Source organism: Triturus cristatus, chromosome 4_2, assembly GCF_964204655.1.
Source record: "Triturus cristatus chromosome 4_2, aTriCri1.1, whole genome shotgun sequence".
Lineage (NCBI taxonomy): Eukaryota > Metazoa > Chordata > Amphibia > Caudata > Salamandridae > Triturus > Triturus cristatus.
In genome coordinates, this window is record NC_140586.1 from 93,157,124 (window position 1) to 93,174,760 (window position 17,637).

At 45.4% G+C, this 17,637-nt stretch overlaps 1 protein-coding gene across 13 annotated transcripts in view; it reads right to left on the bottom strand.

Moving 5' to 3' along the window:
* Positions 1-17,637, bottom strand: part of CACNA1A (calcium voltage-gated channel subunit alpha1 A) — a 1,220,168-nt gene that overhangs the window by 373,601 nt on the left and 828,930 nt on the right. The gene's annotated exons all lie outside the window — the stretch shown is intronic.

The following is a 17,637-nucleotide window of genomic DNA, read 5'->3' on the forward strand; positions in this document are numbered from 1 at the left end:
TTGATGTTTTGAGTATTAAGGATCTGTAGGCCAAGGGCGTTAATGTATATTTTGTAAGGAATATGCTACTTACCAGTATGCATCTGTTCTTGGCATGTAGAGCTGCAGAGTTGTACACTTAGCATAGGTCGCCATCTGGTGTTGGGCCCGGATGTTTGCAGTTTGTTTTTCTTCTTGGACAGTCTTTGGAAGTCACGAGTTTGGTGACTCCTCCTTCGGTCCGTACTGCGCATGGGCTTCGGCTCCATCCTCAGATTGTTTTTCGCCAACAGGGAAATGATGGAGCGTAGTAATAACAGTGAGAAACCCATGTGTTGTATCTAAATAAGATGTACTGGAACGGATACAGGTAGCCGGGGAGGCGGGTGGGCGTGTACAACTCTGCAGCTCTACATGCCAAGAACAGATGCATACTGGTAAGTAGCATATTCCGTTCGAGGCATATGAGCTGCAGATTGTACACTTAGCATAGATTATATAGCAGTACCCAACCTTAGCGGCGACCACCGGTATCCGTTGCAGCTGTTTGAAAAAGTGTCTTTAGTACAGCCTGGCCCACCCTAGCTTGCTGCTTGGAATGCACATCTACACAGTAGTGTTTTGTGAAGGTGTGCGGTGTAGACCATGTGGCTGCCTTGCAGATGTCATCTAAGGGTATATTCCCTAGAAAAGCCATAGAAGCCCCTAACTTTCTTGTAGAGTGGGCTTTAGGGGGAACAGATAATGTTCTCTTTGCCTTTTGATAGCAAATTTGTATGCATTTTACAATCCACCTAGCTATCCCTGATTTTGAAATGGGGTTGCCTTTATGTGGTGGAGAGAAGGAAACGAACAATTGTTTAGTCTTCCTGAAGGGTTGCGTTCTTTGTATGTAGTATAGTAACGCCCTTTTTACATCAAGTGTGTGTAAGGCCCTTTCTGCAACAGATTGGGGTTGCGAGAAGAAGACAGGTAATTCCACTGATTGATTGAGGTGGAAGGGGGAAATGACTTTGGGCAGAAACTTCGGATTTGTGCGAAGTATGACCTTGCTGTGATGCATTTGTATGTAGGGTTCCTGTATGGTGAACGCTTGTATTTCACCAACCCTTCTAAGGGAAGTGATAGCTACAAGGAAAGCTGTTTTCCAGGTGAGAAACTGTAGCTCACATTTGTGCATTGGTTCGAAGGGCGGACCCATTAGTCGTGTAAGAACTAAATTTAGATTCCATACAGGGGAAGGTGGTGCCCTGGGAGGAATTACTCGTTTAAGGCCTTCCATGAAGGCTTTAATAGCGGGCACTCTGAAGAGTGATAAATGCTGCCTGTTTTGTAGATAAGCAGCGATCGCTGCTAGGTGTAGGCGTATGGATGAATATGCCAGGTTACACCTGTGAAGATGGAGCAGATAGCATATGATGTGCTGTATGGATGCATCTAGAGGGTTGATTGTATTGTTACGGCAGTAAATTACAAATCTTTTCCACTTTGCGGCATAGCATGCTCTAGTGGTAGGACGTCTGGCTTCCATGATGATGTTCATACAATCAGGGGGAAGGTTAAGGTATCCGAATTCTAGGATTTCAGGAGCCAGATCGCCAGGTTGAGCTGAGCTGGGTCCGGGTGCCTGATTTCTCCATGGTTCTGGGTTAGGAGGCATGGGGATAGATGCAGTTTTTGATGTGGTACCACTGACAGTTGTAGTAGCGTGGTGTACCACGGCTGCCTGGCCCACGTCGGAGCTACCAGAATGAGTGTGAGGGAGTGCTGTTGTAGCTTCCTGACCACTAATGGAATTAGTGGGAGAGGTGGAAAGGCGTATGCAAATCTGCCTGACCAGTTCATCCATATCGCATTGCCCTTGGACAATGGGTGTGGGTATCTGGCGGCGAAGCTTGGGCATTTTTTGTTTTCGTGGGTGGCGAAGAGGTCTATCTGAGGATGCCCCCACTGTTGGAAGAATGGGTGAAGAACTTGTGGATGCAGTTCCCATTCGTGTATTTGTTGCGTTTGTCTGCTGAGCAGATCTGCCATGGTGTTTTGTACGCCTGGAACGTGCTGTGCCAGGAGAAAGATGTTTTGAGGAATTGCCCATCTCCATATGCTCTGGGCTAAGCGGGAGAGCTGGGGAGAGTGTGTCCCCCCCTGTTTTTGGATATAATACATTGCAGTCATATTGTCTGTGCGGATGAGGACTGCTTTGCCCGAAATCTGTTTTTGGAAAGATTTTAGGGCTAGAAAGATCGCCAAGAGCTCCAGATGGTTGATGTGGAGCGATTTTTGCTGTGGCGTCCATAGACCTTGCATGGTGAGGTGTAGAAGGTGCGCTCCCCAGCCGGAGAGCGATGCGTCCGCTGTTAGAGTCACTTGAGGAACCGGGTCCAGGAACGGCCGCCCTTTGGAAAGGTTTGTGGTGTTCCACCACTGCAGAGAGTGATGTGTGCGGCCGTCCACCAACACCAGATCCGTCAGCTGACCCTGGGCCTGGTTCCACTGTTGTGCTAGGCACTCTTGAAGTGGACGCATGTGGAGTCTTGCATGGGGCACTATGAAAATGCAAGACGCCATCATTCCTATGAGCTTCATAAATACTCTTGCTGGAAGAGAGTGCTGAGGAAGGAATGTTTTGCGTAAGGCTTGAATGATTGTGATTCTGGCTGAGTTTGGATAGGCAATACCCTTGGAGGTGTCTATAGTGGCCCCGAGGTATTGCTTTGTGTGAGATGGTATGAGGTGGGACTTTTGGTAGTTCACCGTGAAGCCTAGCTGGTGGAGCAGTTGGATGGTGCTGTTTGTATGCTGCACACATTGGTCGTAGGACGCGGCTTTTATTAGCCAGTCGTCTAGGTAAGGGAAGACGTGAATATGTTGACGTCTGAGGTGTGCTGCTACTACTGCTAGGCATTTGGTAAACACCCGTGGTGCGGTGGTGACCCCGAAGGGGAGAACCGTGAATTGGTAATGTTGCCCGTCCACCACGAACCTGAGGTATTTCCTGTGAGAGGGGTGTATTGGAATGTGAAAGTATGCGTCTTTCAGATCCAAGGTTGTGAGAAAGTCTCCCTGGCAGAGGAGTGGGAGGACTTGTTGTAGAGTGACCATGTGAAAATGGTCTGAGTGTATGTAGGCATTTAGAGGCCGGAGGTCCAGAATGGGTCTGAGGGTCTCGTCTCTCTTTGGTATTAAGAAATATAGAGAGTAGACCCCTAGATTTCGTTGGTTGACGGGGACCTGCTCTATAGCATGTTTTTGCAGGAGTGAAAGTACCTCTTGTTTGAGCAGTGTGGAATGTTCTTGAGACATTGGACGGTGCCTTGGTGGGATATTGGGTGGGGTAGATGTTAGCTCTAGACAGTACCCTGACCGAATGATTTGGGTCACCCATTTGTCCGATGTTATGGACTGCCATACGTGGATAAAGTTTTGTAGTCTGCCCCCGACCGGAGTGGAATGGTCTGGGGGGAGCGGAGGGGAGTCATTGTGCGGGGGGGGGTGGCAGAACGGGTGTTGTTGGTTTTGCCCCTGCCCTTATTGTTGTTACCCCTGTAACCACCTCTCTGATTGCCCTTTGAAAAGGTATTTTGAGGAGGGGACTTGTAGGAGGTAGAGGCGTTATCGGTGGAGGAGCCTCTACCTGTGCCACGAAAGGACGAGCGTCGAAAGGAACGTTTGGAGGCTTGTGTTTGGAGTGCCCCCATAGACTTTGCTGTGTCTGTGTCTTTCTTCATCTTTTCGAGCGCTTCGTCTACCTTTGGCCCAAAGAGTGTTTCCTGGTCAAAGGGGTGATTGAGTATGGATGCCTGGACTTCAGGTTTGAATCCTGAGATCCTGAGCCAGGCGTGGCGACGAAGCAGGACACTGGTATTTATGGCCCTAGAAGCAGTGTCGGCTGCATCGAGGGCACACTTAATGGAGGTGTTTGTGATTAGTTTACCCTCCTGTATGAGGTCATGAGCCTTGTGCTTGTATTTTTCTGGAAGGTGCTGCATAAGAGCCTCTAGTTCGTCATAGTGTGCTCTATCATATCGCGCAAGCAGTGCTTGTGTGTTTGCAATGCGCCACATGTTTGCAGCTTGGGAGGCGGTGCGTTTACCAGACGCGTCCAGAAGTTTAGATTCTTTGTCTGGCGGTGGGGCATCTCCTGAGGATTGGGAGTTAGCCCGCTTTCTAGCTGTGGAGACAACTAGGGAATCTAGGGGAGCAGGGCCCTTGATGTAAGCAGGGTCTGTGGGTGCCGCCTTGTACTTCTTCTCTATTCTAGGGTTCAGTACTCTGGCTCTGACAGGGTCTTTGAACACCTCTGTAGCGTGCTTGGTGACACCCTTAAGCATGGGTAAAATGGAAGTAGATTTGTCTTGTATATCAAATGTATCCAGTAGGAAGTCTTCTTCTACTGGTTCACTGTGCATGTCCACCCCATGGTAGTGTGCTGCTCTCTGCACTAAATGATGAAACCCTAAGGAGTCCTCTGGAGGAGACGGCCTTGATGGGTATAGGTCGTCCTGAGGTACATTGGGTATATCAGGGTTATTGTAATCCTCCCATGGATCTGGGGTCCCTGGTGGAGTGGGATCCATTGGGGCGTCCGCCGGGTAATTGTCCGGATCCCCATCATCCGGATCTGGGGATGGGGCCGGATCGTAGTGAGGTAAAGGTGGCGGAGGAGGAGGTGGAGTGGGTAGGGGAGGCGGTGGTGGGGAGGGCACTCTGAGGGGAGAAGTAGCAGAGTCCTTCCTTTTGGGTGGAGGAGGAGGAGCCGGAGCATCAAGGCGTCTTTTCTTGGTAGTTAAAGTCAAAAGCCCAGTCTTTGGATCTTTGGACAAAGTCTTTTGTAAAGGGTCTGGTGTAAACAGAGCCAACGGTGTCGAGTCGTCTGTCGGCACCGGTGATTTCGGAACCGGGGGTTTCGATGGTCTGTGTGCGCCATGCTTTTTTGAGGTCTCCGGGTGTTTCGGCGTCGAATGATGTTTCGGCGCCGGAGCGTCGGTGCCGACAGATTTGTGTTTGTGTTTGGTCGGCGCCGAGTGTCCAGGCTTCGGCACCGGTGGTTTCGGAGTCGAGCTGGATTTTGCAGTCTTCGGTGCCGGATGCTGTTTTTCGGCACCGGGTGTCGGCTGGCTCGATCCCGAGCTGCCATGAGACTTTGGGTGCTTCGACACCGGGCCCGAAGGTGGGGTGATCGAAGTTTTGGTTTTGGTTTTGCCCAGGCCGGCAGGCGAGGGAGTAACCTGAGTCTCTTTGGTTTTCGGCGCGGGGGTGGGAGGGGGCATAGTACTCACGGCCCGCTGCGCTGGTGTAACGTCCTCCACGTCGGAGTCGTCGGCCTCGGAAGCGCTGACGACGTCTTCCTCCTGCTCGGTGTGTGTTTGCCCCGAAGCTTCGGCGTCGTCTCCGAAGATGTCCGGTGGAGCTGCCGAGGATGAGTGCGCCATGGTGCGTCGAGCTCTTCGATCTCGGATGGTCTTCTTCGATCGAAAAGACTTGCAGGCGGGGCAGTCTCTAGCCTCGTGTTCCTGAGAGAGGCAAAGGTTACACACCTGATGGAGGTCGGTGTGGGGAAATTTAGACCCACATTTTGGGCACTTTTTGAACGGAGTCCTTTCCATCGGCCGGGACCGGAGTCGCGGAGGGCCCGAAGGCCGGTGTCGATGTACGGGATGGAGAAAAGTGCCGCTTCGAGAGATGAAGATGATGAAGGAACTCGAAGAATCGAGGATTTTCCGTCGAGGCTGGAACCGTAGAAGTTCGAAGCCGGAGCACGAAGTATCACATCCGAGCCCGATGGCGGAAAAAAACAATCTGAGGATGGAGCCGAAGCCCATGCGCAGTACGGACCGAAGGAGGAGTCACCAAACTCGTGACTTCCAAAGACTGTCCAAGAAGAAAAACAAACTGCAAACATCCGGGCCCAACACCAGATGGCGACCTATGCTAAGTGTACAATCTGCAGCTCATATGCCTCGAACATAACTTTTCCCTCCCTATAGGTTATAAGGTGTTCCTCTCACATGTCCAGCGTTTGGATCACTCATCCCTCCTGTGTGTGCAGACCAGTGTGGAAGTAGAGCGTGAGTGTTGGTGTTATGGGCCCCACCAATGACTGCATGTGTGAATGAGTTAGTGTGACGTCGGGTCTGCGACGCAGAGAGGGTATTGGTACAGGTTGTTCCCGGTAACCGGTCTTGCGCTGGATCACTTCCATTGAGATTGCCCCAGCATTAGCTAGTTTGGTAAGGTACATCATTTCTTTCTCGTTTGGAATATATTGTTCGCCAGGTCCAGGAATAGACAAAATTGTGTCACTTTCTTTTCCCAAAGTATATGCAAGTAAAAATGTTATACAGCGCACGAATGCCAAGGCGTCTTGCCGCTAACATTTCAGTAGCAGGCAGAGGACTCTTTATTTTATGTAATTAGTGAAAAGCCAAGCTTTTCACAGCTTTCTTAAAGAGGAATGATTTGATTGGGATGCAATACCAAATGAAGAGTTCCAGAGTTTACAAGCTAGGAAGGAGAAACTTCTCCCTCCCCATTTTGCTTTCTTTATTTTTTGGACTGAAACAAGTCTTACAGAGCCATATCTTAGATTCCAAACGGGTTCATGCCATGAAAGGTCTCTTGGAAATAAGCTGGGCCTTTGCCCTTATGGACTATACAGAGTGCCTTGAATTTCATTCTTTCACAAAGAGGCAGCCATTGAAGTTCCTGAATGCTTTTAGGAATGGAAGCAAATTTTGGTGTTCTTGAAAGTAGACGAGCTGCTGCGTTTTGACGGGATTGGAGCTTCAATTGCAGGTGTTTCTGGCTACCAAGATATAACGCATTACAATAATCTATTCTAGATAATACCAAGGCCACCACCACCATATTCTGCATTATTAATAGAATAAAAGGGAATACTTTCCTTAGAACTCTAAGGCGATGGAAACAATTTGATCAGAGAAACACAACTGTTTGTCAAATAAAACTCCTACGTTATTTGCTTTCTTAACAGGGCAGGGAAGAGACCTGAGATTTGCAGGCCACCAAGAAGTGTTCCAGAAAGAGGTGTTTCCACCAAAGATAATTACTTCTGTCTTTTCTGAATTCAGTTTAAGGTTGTTTTCCTGCATCCATATGACAATATTACCCAGACAGTTCTTGAATTTGCTGGCAACCTCATCAACGTCTGATGATATAGATACCACTATTTGTGTGTCATCGGCATAGGATACTGCCACAAACCCATATGAATGGATATGTTTTGTCAGGGGGGTAACATAGATGTTGAAAAGTGTAGCTGATAACGAAGAGCCTTGACGTACACCACAAGGTATGGGAAAAGGATCTGATATGAAATCTCAAAAAGAAACCTTTTGTTTTCTAACTGATAGAAATGGGCTGAGGACGGAAAAGGATACGCTTTTAATCCCGATGCTCCCTAGCCATCTAATAAGCATTGAGTGGTTTACCATATTGAATGCGGCTGAGAGATCGAGAAGTATCAGCACAGCTCTTCCTCCCTGGTCTACCTGTTTCGTATTTGTTCTGTGGCAACCACCAAGGTTTATTCCGTACAATGTTGTAGTCTAAAAACATGCTGAAATGAGTCCAAAACATTGTGCATATCTAGAAAAGACATAAGCGCTTCATTAGTTACCTTCTCCAATATTTTTACAGGAAGAGGGAGCCTAGATGTAGGCCGGTAATGTTTTGTATCGCCAGGATCATGGTTTTTCCAATAAGGGATACACAAATGCCTTTTCCAGTCTGTTGGATAATGGCTCGAAACCAGCACCGTATTAAGAAGAATAGTAAGGTGCCTAGAGATTGTATTTGAAACCATATGTAACACATAGGGATGAGAAGGGTTTGAAGGGGACCAGGATTTGGTAGATTCCAAAAGCCTGCTTACTCTACTCATTTACAAGGGTAAAATTATCTAAGGTATTAAAATCAGCTCCAAACTTGTCTTGCACATCCCAAATCATCAGTACAGGCAGAGAAACCTCGGTAGTCAACCTTTTGGATAGAAGAAAATTCTTTATAGACATCATTGACCTTTGCTTGGAAAACCTCAGACAGCTTAGTACAAAGATCTTGTGTTGGGGTGAAAATCTGAGTATTGTTGTATTTAGAGAAGGTATTTATTGTTTTAAAGATTTCGGTTGTGGAATCTTAAGCTGCATTAATATTTTCTGTATAATATTTCGATTTTTCTGACTTAATCAGTGCTTTGTATTTATCAATAGATACTTTATATTTCTCTTTTTCCTCAGCATTATATTCTTTCCTCCACCTACGTTACTGGGTCCTACATTTTTGTTTATAGTGTTTTAATTCAGGAGTGAACCAAGGAGCAGAGGGATTTTTCCTATAAGATTTTAGATTTTTTTCCGGGGCTAGCTTTGTGACAGCATTATTTATCCAATCATTAAAATTGCTCACAGCGATATCCACATTGTTACTTAGGTCAGGTTCTCGATTATTTAACAAACTCTCAAGTTCAAATCTATCTTTTTTCCACCAAGAATGGACCTTTGCAACTTTAGCAGGTTTGGAGAGATAGCAAATGTTTCTGAACTTTTATATTGAAAAAGACTGTTTTGTGGTCAGTCCAGATTAGTGGTGCATGTGGCCTTGTAGCAGGATAAAAAGTCCATGTCCATGTCCATCTCATCATTAAAGTGATCTCTCCTGAACAACAGCTACTTGAAAGAACATTAAGGCCCTCATTACAATGTTGGTCGGAGTTGCCTCTGACCGACACCGTATTGGTGAGGGATCGCCCGACCATAGGTCGGCAGTTCCGAACACCTGATTAGGATACAACCACACTATGTGCAATCGGAAACTTCCTTTTCTCTATGGGAGCTTGTGGAGCAGGCAGAAATCGCCTTCAGCACAAGATCTCATTGAGAAATGGAAGTTTGTGAACATCCCTGCACATGGTGCAGGGATGTTGAGCGAGGCACCATAGGTGCCCTGCAGGCCCATATGAGGAGGGCCAGGGAGGAAGGGAACCCTCCTAGGGGCCCCCAAAGTCAGTTTCTGACATCCAATCCATGTCGGAAAGGCCGTCATGGATTGGCTGTTGAAAACCGACATCGTAACCCCGACGTTGGAGCCGAGCCTAGCTCCACCAGCGTTGAAGGGATTACTATACTGCTCCTGTCCCAAGGGGCTCACAGAGCCTGTCGGCAGCACAGCGGAATCCCCTTGCAGTTCTCCCTCCAACTGCCGTAATCAAAATACAGTGGTCGGAGGGAAACCTCAGGATGTCGGATGGAGAGTCTCCGACCGCTGGTCAGAGGCTCTCCGCCCGACATCGAAAACGGGCCCTACATATCTTTTCCTCTTTCTAAGCTGAACATGTGTAAGTCATGAAATAAGAGAGTAAAGAGTAGGTAAATGTACACTTTTTTAGGATGCAGGATGCAAATTATACATTTCACTTCCTAACGAGATCAGAATTTGTTTATGAGATAGTGTGAAAATATTGCATTAGCTCCTCACATTTGCAAGGCGGTACATTAAAAAATAATGTGAGAAATCCGCAAGCTTTATTGGCTGAATGAAAGCAAAAATAATAGCACAATTATTTTCTTGCACAAGCCTTTTTGCTGTGGTATCCAACATTTAGACAGTCACCTATGGTCTACGGTCAAATGTGATCTCTAGTGAGCAGTCTAGCAGTTTATACCGCACAAAGTGTCAGCAAAATGCAGCACCATGTCAGTAGCTATAAGATGTATGCTTAACATACTGAATACATGGTAGCACATTTTCACAGTACCATTTGAAGAGAGAAATGAAGCACCTGATGGTGTATTCACTATGGCCCTCGTTAGAAATATTAGGTATTTGAAACAAATACTGGGAAGTTAAAATCTGTGATTCTGGCTGATACCCCCATGCCAAATTCCATTGACTATAAGTTTTGAATAACTGCTCATACCCAGTAATACCGGGTCTTTTTCCAGTCGGTTTACCCCCATGACTGACATTTTCAGCCTGGTCTGAGCAGGCAGAAAGTCTTGGCGGGTGGGCAGATGTGGTGCGGGGCAGGGGTACAGGGCAGTGGTACATGGCAGGCATGTCTGCTCTCCCTGTACTGTTGCAGGGAACAGGCAGGGTCTCGGCTGTAAAGCTGCCCACAGCACCTCCCCATACAGCAGTGCAGACAGACAGACCCAGTCAGGCCCGCCTTTAGGGCAGTGTGACTGGTGCGGCCGCACTGGGCGCTGATCTGGAGTGGGGCACTGAATTCAGGGGGAGTCGCTGTGTTTAGCAATGACTTGTGATTTAAAAGCGCCTGCTGCAGACTCCCTTATGTGTCCAGATTTCAGGCAGCAATAAAAATGTCAAGATAACTTTTGTGAATAATGTTCTAGCTAGAGAGAGAGAGAGAGAGAGAGGAGAGATCGGAGAGACCGGAGTTTTGTCTAGTAAAGTAGTGCAAACGGTTAATATGCCTACTTCAAAGAACAGATCCGTATTTATTGTGGAAACCTGAGTGGAGTACTAAAGCCAGCCTTTGAAGCCTCCGAAGAGGTGGTCATACGGTGGGGCGCCAAAAAAGATTGTTGCACCAGGCAACACCAGGGCTAAAGCTGGCCCTGGACCCAGTGTCTCTGGGCCCAAAATGATAGATATAGATTTTGCTGTCAGAATTGCGATGTGTTGGATTTCAGCTGGAGTTATACCCCAACTTGTAACGAGGGCCTACAATGTGGTGACAAAGACAGTGCAAATACATTTTAAAATATCATTGATGGCATTAGAGTATTAAGAATGCAGATGGTAAAGATCTGAAAAACAATTGTTTTTTTGTGACTGAGTTAGGGGGAGGCTAAAGTTAGATTACCTATCTGCAGGCTGTTTGTAATACAGATAGAAACTCACACCATGTACATAAGTGGAGAAACAAAAGAAGGGGGGGCAGAAATAAGAAAAAAGAAGGAACTGCAAAGCACTTATGTATTAAGACGCGAACCCTCACTCACCTAATAACAATAATCTTGGGCAAATGTCGAAAAGACTAATACACAAACTGTTTAGTGGAGGGCGTCTTACCTAGAAGTCTTAGAACACCGCAGCTCTTGAAGGGCCGGTGGGAGAACCAGTGTAACCGGGACATGTGTGTTTTAAACACAGCATCCCGGATATGTAACCCTCTCATGCGTCCAAACGCGGGAGGTAAAAACCGGAAGCAGTTTTTTGTGGATTGTACTGAAAGATGATGATTCAAAAATTGACCAATACCGTGAGAGTATGGTTCACTTTGTTTTTCTTTATTGATTGTTAAGCAGAGTGACTTAAGAACTTGGTCCTGAGGAATGCCACGAACATTTGTAGTCGAAGAAAGGCAGAAACATGTTGACCATTAAATAAAGGGCACATCTATAGCCCTTTTCACTTAGCTTGGTATTTAGCTCGTCCATTGGGGGCACCAGAATAAAAGTTGTTTTGCCCACCAAGAGATAGTTTGAATTCACCTTTTTGATTAGTTGCACTCTGCCCATTCCTCCCCACAAAACAATTAATATCTGCAGAATTAGGGACAACCCCCGCTCCTCTCTTACGAGAGAGTTGTAGCTCACACTGGTACCGTGAGGTCCCAGTGTGAAGAGGGGACCCAATGATGAAGCATGTCACCCTCGGGTGAGTGAGGGTTCTTGTCTCAACACATAAGTGCTTTTCAGTACCTTCTCCTTTCTTATTTCTGCTCCCCATTCTTTTGTTTATCCACCTACGTACATAGTGTGAGTTTCTAGACAGTGGAGTAGTACAGGTTTATTGGGTGGTCAATACTCCAATTAGGCCCCATTATTGTGTGAGTTTGTAATACATATAGCACAGCATCTACGGAATGTTTGAGGTGGCTCCTTCATTAAATAAATGAATGTTTATCCTGATCAGTGAGCTTGTCAGTTACTTGACATCTTTCAGACAGATGCAATAGAAATGCTATATCAAGTGAAATGAGTCTTGCAGTTTTTTCAGTTTTTTTCTGTCTTGGTACAGAAGCCCTTTAGCACCACTGAGAAAACTATTGCCTTAGTGTTAGCTACACATAAACGTGCCCTGGAGTTTCCAGTGCACTCATGCCTCTGTGCTTACTGGTGTTAGGAAGGCTTTGAGATAATGCTTATACAAATTGATTAATCTTCATGTTGGATTGAGAGGCACTCATTCCAGGACATTACCTAAACAGAAGGTGCTGTCAAGAGATAAATAGTTACACATGTCTCAGGCGCACACATCCCTGCAGTCAATGGCCTGAGGGAAAAGTGACAGTCTGGAGAAAGAAACACACACAAGGGGCTACACAGATGCCCTGAAATAAGTGAAAAATAGCTGATGCATACGCCATCCTTAAGGATGGTCGAAAAGCATGCTCCCTGTGCCAAAGAGGAGAAACCAGCCAGTGCCCAAGCTCACTGTGGGGGTTTAGGACAACTTCAAGGATGACAGAAGAGCATAAGCTAATGGCCTGATTTATAGTTTGACAGACAGGAGGCCATCAGTGCAGTGGAGGGCATTATGTCCAAACCCTGACGGACTACTGTCCATCAAATTTAGAGACGACCACTGATCAGCCAGCGCTCACTCTGTACGCTGAAAGGAAATGCCATCAGACTGGTCCCTGTCCATATACAAAACGTTTGGTGGACTGCTGCTGTCAGTTTTGATGGCTGTTTACCAAACGTATTCAATCTTTTTGTTTTTCAGAAACAAACTCTAAAGGTAGGAGTTTATTTCTGAAAAAATAAAAAATTATGACCCCTCGAAGATTTCTCCAAGGATGTAGATGTTATGCTTTTTTATCCTGTCCCCGCCACCGTTTTTTTTCCTGGCAGTGATGGACAGGGGAAAAAAGACATTACACCATCCAACCTAAATAGTGTGGGTGGTGTGATGTCCTTCCCTACTACTACATTGGGTCCTCACAGGAAATTAACTCTGTCGACAGAAAACTTCCGTTCCACCCGTCTCTAAATGAGGCAAGTGGACAGAGGGATTGACAGGCTGGGTACTCACAGGGCCAGTTTTAGGGCAGTGCGACCGGTGTGGCCGCACTGGGTGCTTACCTGTGCAGGGGTCGCTGACCTCAGGGGGGGCACTGTGTTTACCAATAACATGATGGGAGAGACGAGGGGCACTTTTGCCCGAGGGATAGTGAGAGAATCCCAGGAGGTGGTTATGGGGCGTGCCAAAATTGATTGTCGCACGAACGCGCCACCAGCCCTGGGTACTCCGTTGCCTTTGTGACAGTGTACCCTTTCTGCCACATTCTAAATCGGACCCTAAGTTTATACAGTTCTTGATGAAGATGCAATTCACCAAGTTGTGCAGAACTGGCTATCTACAAGCCATAAACACGGATGTTTAATGTGATATTTCTGACCCAATGTGAACGCCACTTCTGCACAATGCCTTTCCTTCAACACTCACCAGCAGAGAATTCTCCATAGGAAGGGTTACCACTCTAGCTGCAAATCATAGATATCCCCACTACCATACAACCCTAACAAGGGTAATAAAACCCTTCCACTAGCATAATGAAAGCACTTTCATCAAAAGTGATTGAAGGGTGGGCTGCCAAGTTGTTGCAGTATGCTTGGCATTTCCCTTCTCTTTCAGAAACAAATTGCTGATGTTTTAACAATGAGCCTTAAATACAAGGAATTTTCTTCTTGTCCATGGCAGTCATCGTTTATTTTCCCTGCCCGGGCCTGTCAGGTAAAATACCAGATAAATGCATTCTTCATTATTGTAACTGCTCTCCAGGTCCAACTGGTGAGTGCCCCACCCTCCATGGATGCATTTTTACAAACTGTGTTGTCTCCTGATGGAAATGCAGATCTATTGTTGTGTTCTTCCTTTGAGGACAACATGGTAGCACAGCTTGCAACTGTGGTGTCACATTTACTTAGTCATTAAACTATCCTGTATCTGGACCCATTGGATGAGTAGTTCCTCCTGCAGCAGCCGCCTACACAGGTGGCAGATGAGGATAAGAGGGATGTAGGATGCCATCATTCCTAATAAGGGCTTGAAGACACATTGTGAGGCTGAGTATTTTCTCTGCAGCTGCAGTGTTAGATCATGCAGTAACAGGAGCCACTCTTCCAAAAGAAAAAGCTCTCCCTTGTTGGGATCTAGGATTGCTCCCAAGAGTCCTATTTGTCTCCGGGGGACAAGTGATAGCATTTCTTTCTTTCTTTTAAATACTTTATTCAGTACGTTTTTCAACCATAAAAGTACAAGACACATAACAATACCTCAATAAAAATTACATTGTGAAAACGTTAAGAACTCAGGCAGCAAATCTCATAGCATTTCTGCCGAGAGGCTTTCATAATTGCATTGGCAACCTGGAATTAAATGCCTTTTATCAGACAATAGTCCATCTGGGGAAACACCTGGTGTTATATCTCTTGAGATGGGCAGCCATCAGTGTCTATATTTTTTTAAGATTCTTGATGTAGATTTGAGACCAAACAGAAGTACTTTGAATTGATAATGGCAACCAGCCACCTCAACTCATAGACCATTTTTAAGCCTGGGGGTGTAGAAAGAAGCATCCTGCAGATCCAGTAATGTCATGAACTCCCCTTCAATGAGGAGCTGAATGATTTCTTACAATGACACCATCCAAAACATAGTTCTTTAGGTATTTGTTTAGCTATCGTAGATTCAAGATTGGTCTCCATTCTTGTGACTTTTTTCTAATGATCAAAAAGCACAAATAGAATCCTCCATTTCACTGGCATAATGGGAAATATTCCAGGTCTCCTTTCCATATTAAGGAGAAGATTTCACCTTGTAGCACACAAAGATATTGGTTTGTTGTCCTGTGTAGAGAAGATAACAGAAGTCTCTGTGTGGGTTCAAGAGTATGCCCAAACTTCACCAGATCCATGAGCCACTGATACAAAGTAATGGTATTACATTCCTCAAATAAAGCCAAAATGCTTCCCCACACTGGGCCCTTTTACGATGGAAGAGGGGGCAGTGTGACCACTGCCTGCAGGAATTCAGTGTCGTCAAACAGAATCCTATACTCCTAACTGATTTGCCCTTTTCAACAAAGGGCTGGTTGTAGCCTTTATTGCCGCTAAGAATAGGTGTGTCAGTAGGACTGCTCGTGTACCTGATATGTTTGCAAACAGTAAGATTAATATTCTTCTCAGTATGAGGACTGACCCTGCCTCTGTATCCCCAATAGGGCTGGAGACCACTTTCTCATAGTGATCGTTTCTGTATGCCTTGATGCTCTGGAGTAGTTCACCAACATGTTTCAAAAACAGTGACTCTCCATCAAATAGCATGTTCCGAAGTCCACCCTGAACTTCAGCCTGAAACAAGTACATCATTGCCAGCACCATCAATGCAGGGCAGCTCCTCCTGCCAGTTGGCTGAATCATGTTGTGATAACGTCCAACGCTGGATAAATTATAGCAGGAGAAGATTTCTCTTCTTTGCATAAAATTACCTTGGGGGGTGCAGTGCGAAATGAGGTAGGATTTCGGTATCTTCTCTGCGATGGTTGCATGACTACTGAATCCGCTCAAAGATTTCCTATGAGACACTCTGGTGTGTTCTTTGAAGTCTTATAGTTCTTGAATATGCATTTTCCAACTTTAGCTACTGCTGTCTTTGAATGCATCACCTTCAAGTCTTTATTCATAATGTGTTCTACAACAGGAATCAATTTTATGGACTTATGAGGCAGATTCCTAAAGTCGTAAAAGATACAGTCCTTGTCCTTACTGGGGACTGGGAGTTCAAATCACTTTAATACATTTTCTATAAGAGAATTGAATCAAACTAAGTTATCCAATGGTGAGTTGACAGGTGGTGGAGTGGATTGGTTGGTGGCACACAGTCATCCCATACTACCCCCACCAAATGCGGGACATCTTTGTCTACTTCAACTTCATGATTATCATATGTGCTGTAACCTTCCCGCAAGAGAAATGTGGATGACCTTTGTAGCATAGGTTGACATGGAGGTGGCAGTGCTGGCTCCATACAGTATAGCAGTTATCTGCAGCTCTTGGAGAGGTTGTTGTGACGGCAATTGCAGGTGGGAAAGAAGTTCTTGCTTTGGAGAAGGCAGAAGACATAAATAAGAATGTGCTGCAAGTGGTGGTGAAAACTGAAAGAATTGTGGACCAGATGAAAATGTAAGCTCATCTAGTAATAATAATGTGCCATCATTTGGTTAATGTTTTAAACTTGCACTATGTTTGTGACATTACTCCTCCACCTCATAGAATGGACCATATTGATGGTCATACTATGAGTCATTTTGCTATTGCCCTTCATCTGGGTGTTTCTAACAAGGTTGGTATAAAGAATGATAATCTTCCATGCCATTCTGGTCATCTGCACCATCAGGCATGGGAAGACCCTGTTCTTCATCCAGATCTCGACATTCCACCTTCAACTGTATTGGGCTGTAGGCCGAACCAAAGAGAGTCTTCTTTGTCCAAAAGCTTGGGTGGAGGCTGCGGTGAAGTTTTTGCTGGTAGAAGTATATTCAGGTCATAGTATTGATGGAATACGCTTTTCAGAAACAATCATAACCAGAGGTGATGCAGGAATTTGCTTCATCGAGGGTGCTGTCATAATCAGTGCCCTTGGCGATGGTGTTCAAATCATTGGAGTTATCAACAGTACTTTCATTGGCAATATCCTTGTTAACTGATGGGTTGTCATGGGCAGCAGTAGAAAAAAAAGATGAGAAAAAGTAGTCTGCATCACCCTGATCATGAAGCCAACGTCTGAGAGTTTGAAGTTCATTATTTAGATGTTAAAGGGGCTGCGGGCTTCTGGAACTTCTTAGCCATACATACTACTTCAGGAGATGGATTACAACCATTGGCAGTTTTTACTCTGCCTTTCTGCAAATTCTTTGAAGTGGTTAATTAGAAATTGTAGGGACATCATTAAATGAAGTAGTTTTGGAATCAAACTTTTGTTCAAATTCCTCTGTTTTTACAGGTTGATCAGGTATGAGTGGAATACAGCTTGAGTCGTCCCTTGAAGAGAGATCATATCTTTCCTCTGAAGCCACAGTAGCAGTCATCCATCTCGGCCAGTCAGGGTTTATATGGACAATTTCCTACAAATTTTGCAGTCTTTGTCCTTATGGGTGGAAACCGGCAAGGAATGTAGTCTTCATAAGGTTCCTCTGCATTGAGTCTAAATTTCCCATAAGAACCACCACGATTGAATGAGCCTTTTTTGAAGGTTCTGACATGGCTTATTCACCCTTCTGAGACAACACACTTTAATCCTTTGGTGAGAAGATACGTACATTTTCAGGATAAAATTGATGAAAAAGTCTTATCTGAAGATATTTAAGTAGAGCTCCGAGAGATACAGATGACTTGTAGTATAAATCTGAAGTATGGTGAGCTCTGGGGAGAAGAGTGTTCCCTTTGCCCCCACCTAATTGGGTGACGATTGGATCTTTTTCAATGAGGCAGTCTGGCTGCTAAAGTGAAACTGTTTAAAGCCTTTTAATTGTAGGTTTACCATTACATTACTATTCCAAAGATACAATGGCTTTCTCAGCTTGAAAGCCGAGTATTATTCTAGAATTTGATCCTATGAAAAATCCAATGCTAGAGAACTGTTAGCTACTTGGTTTTAAAAAAAATA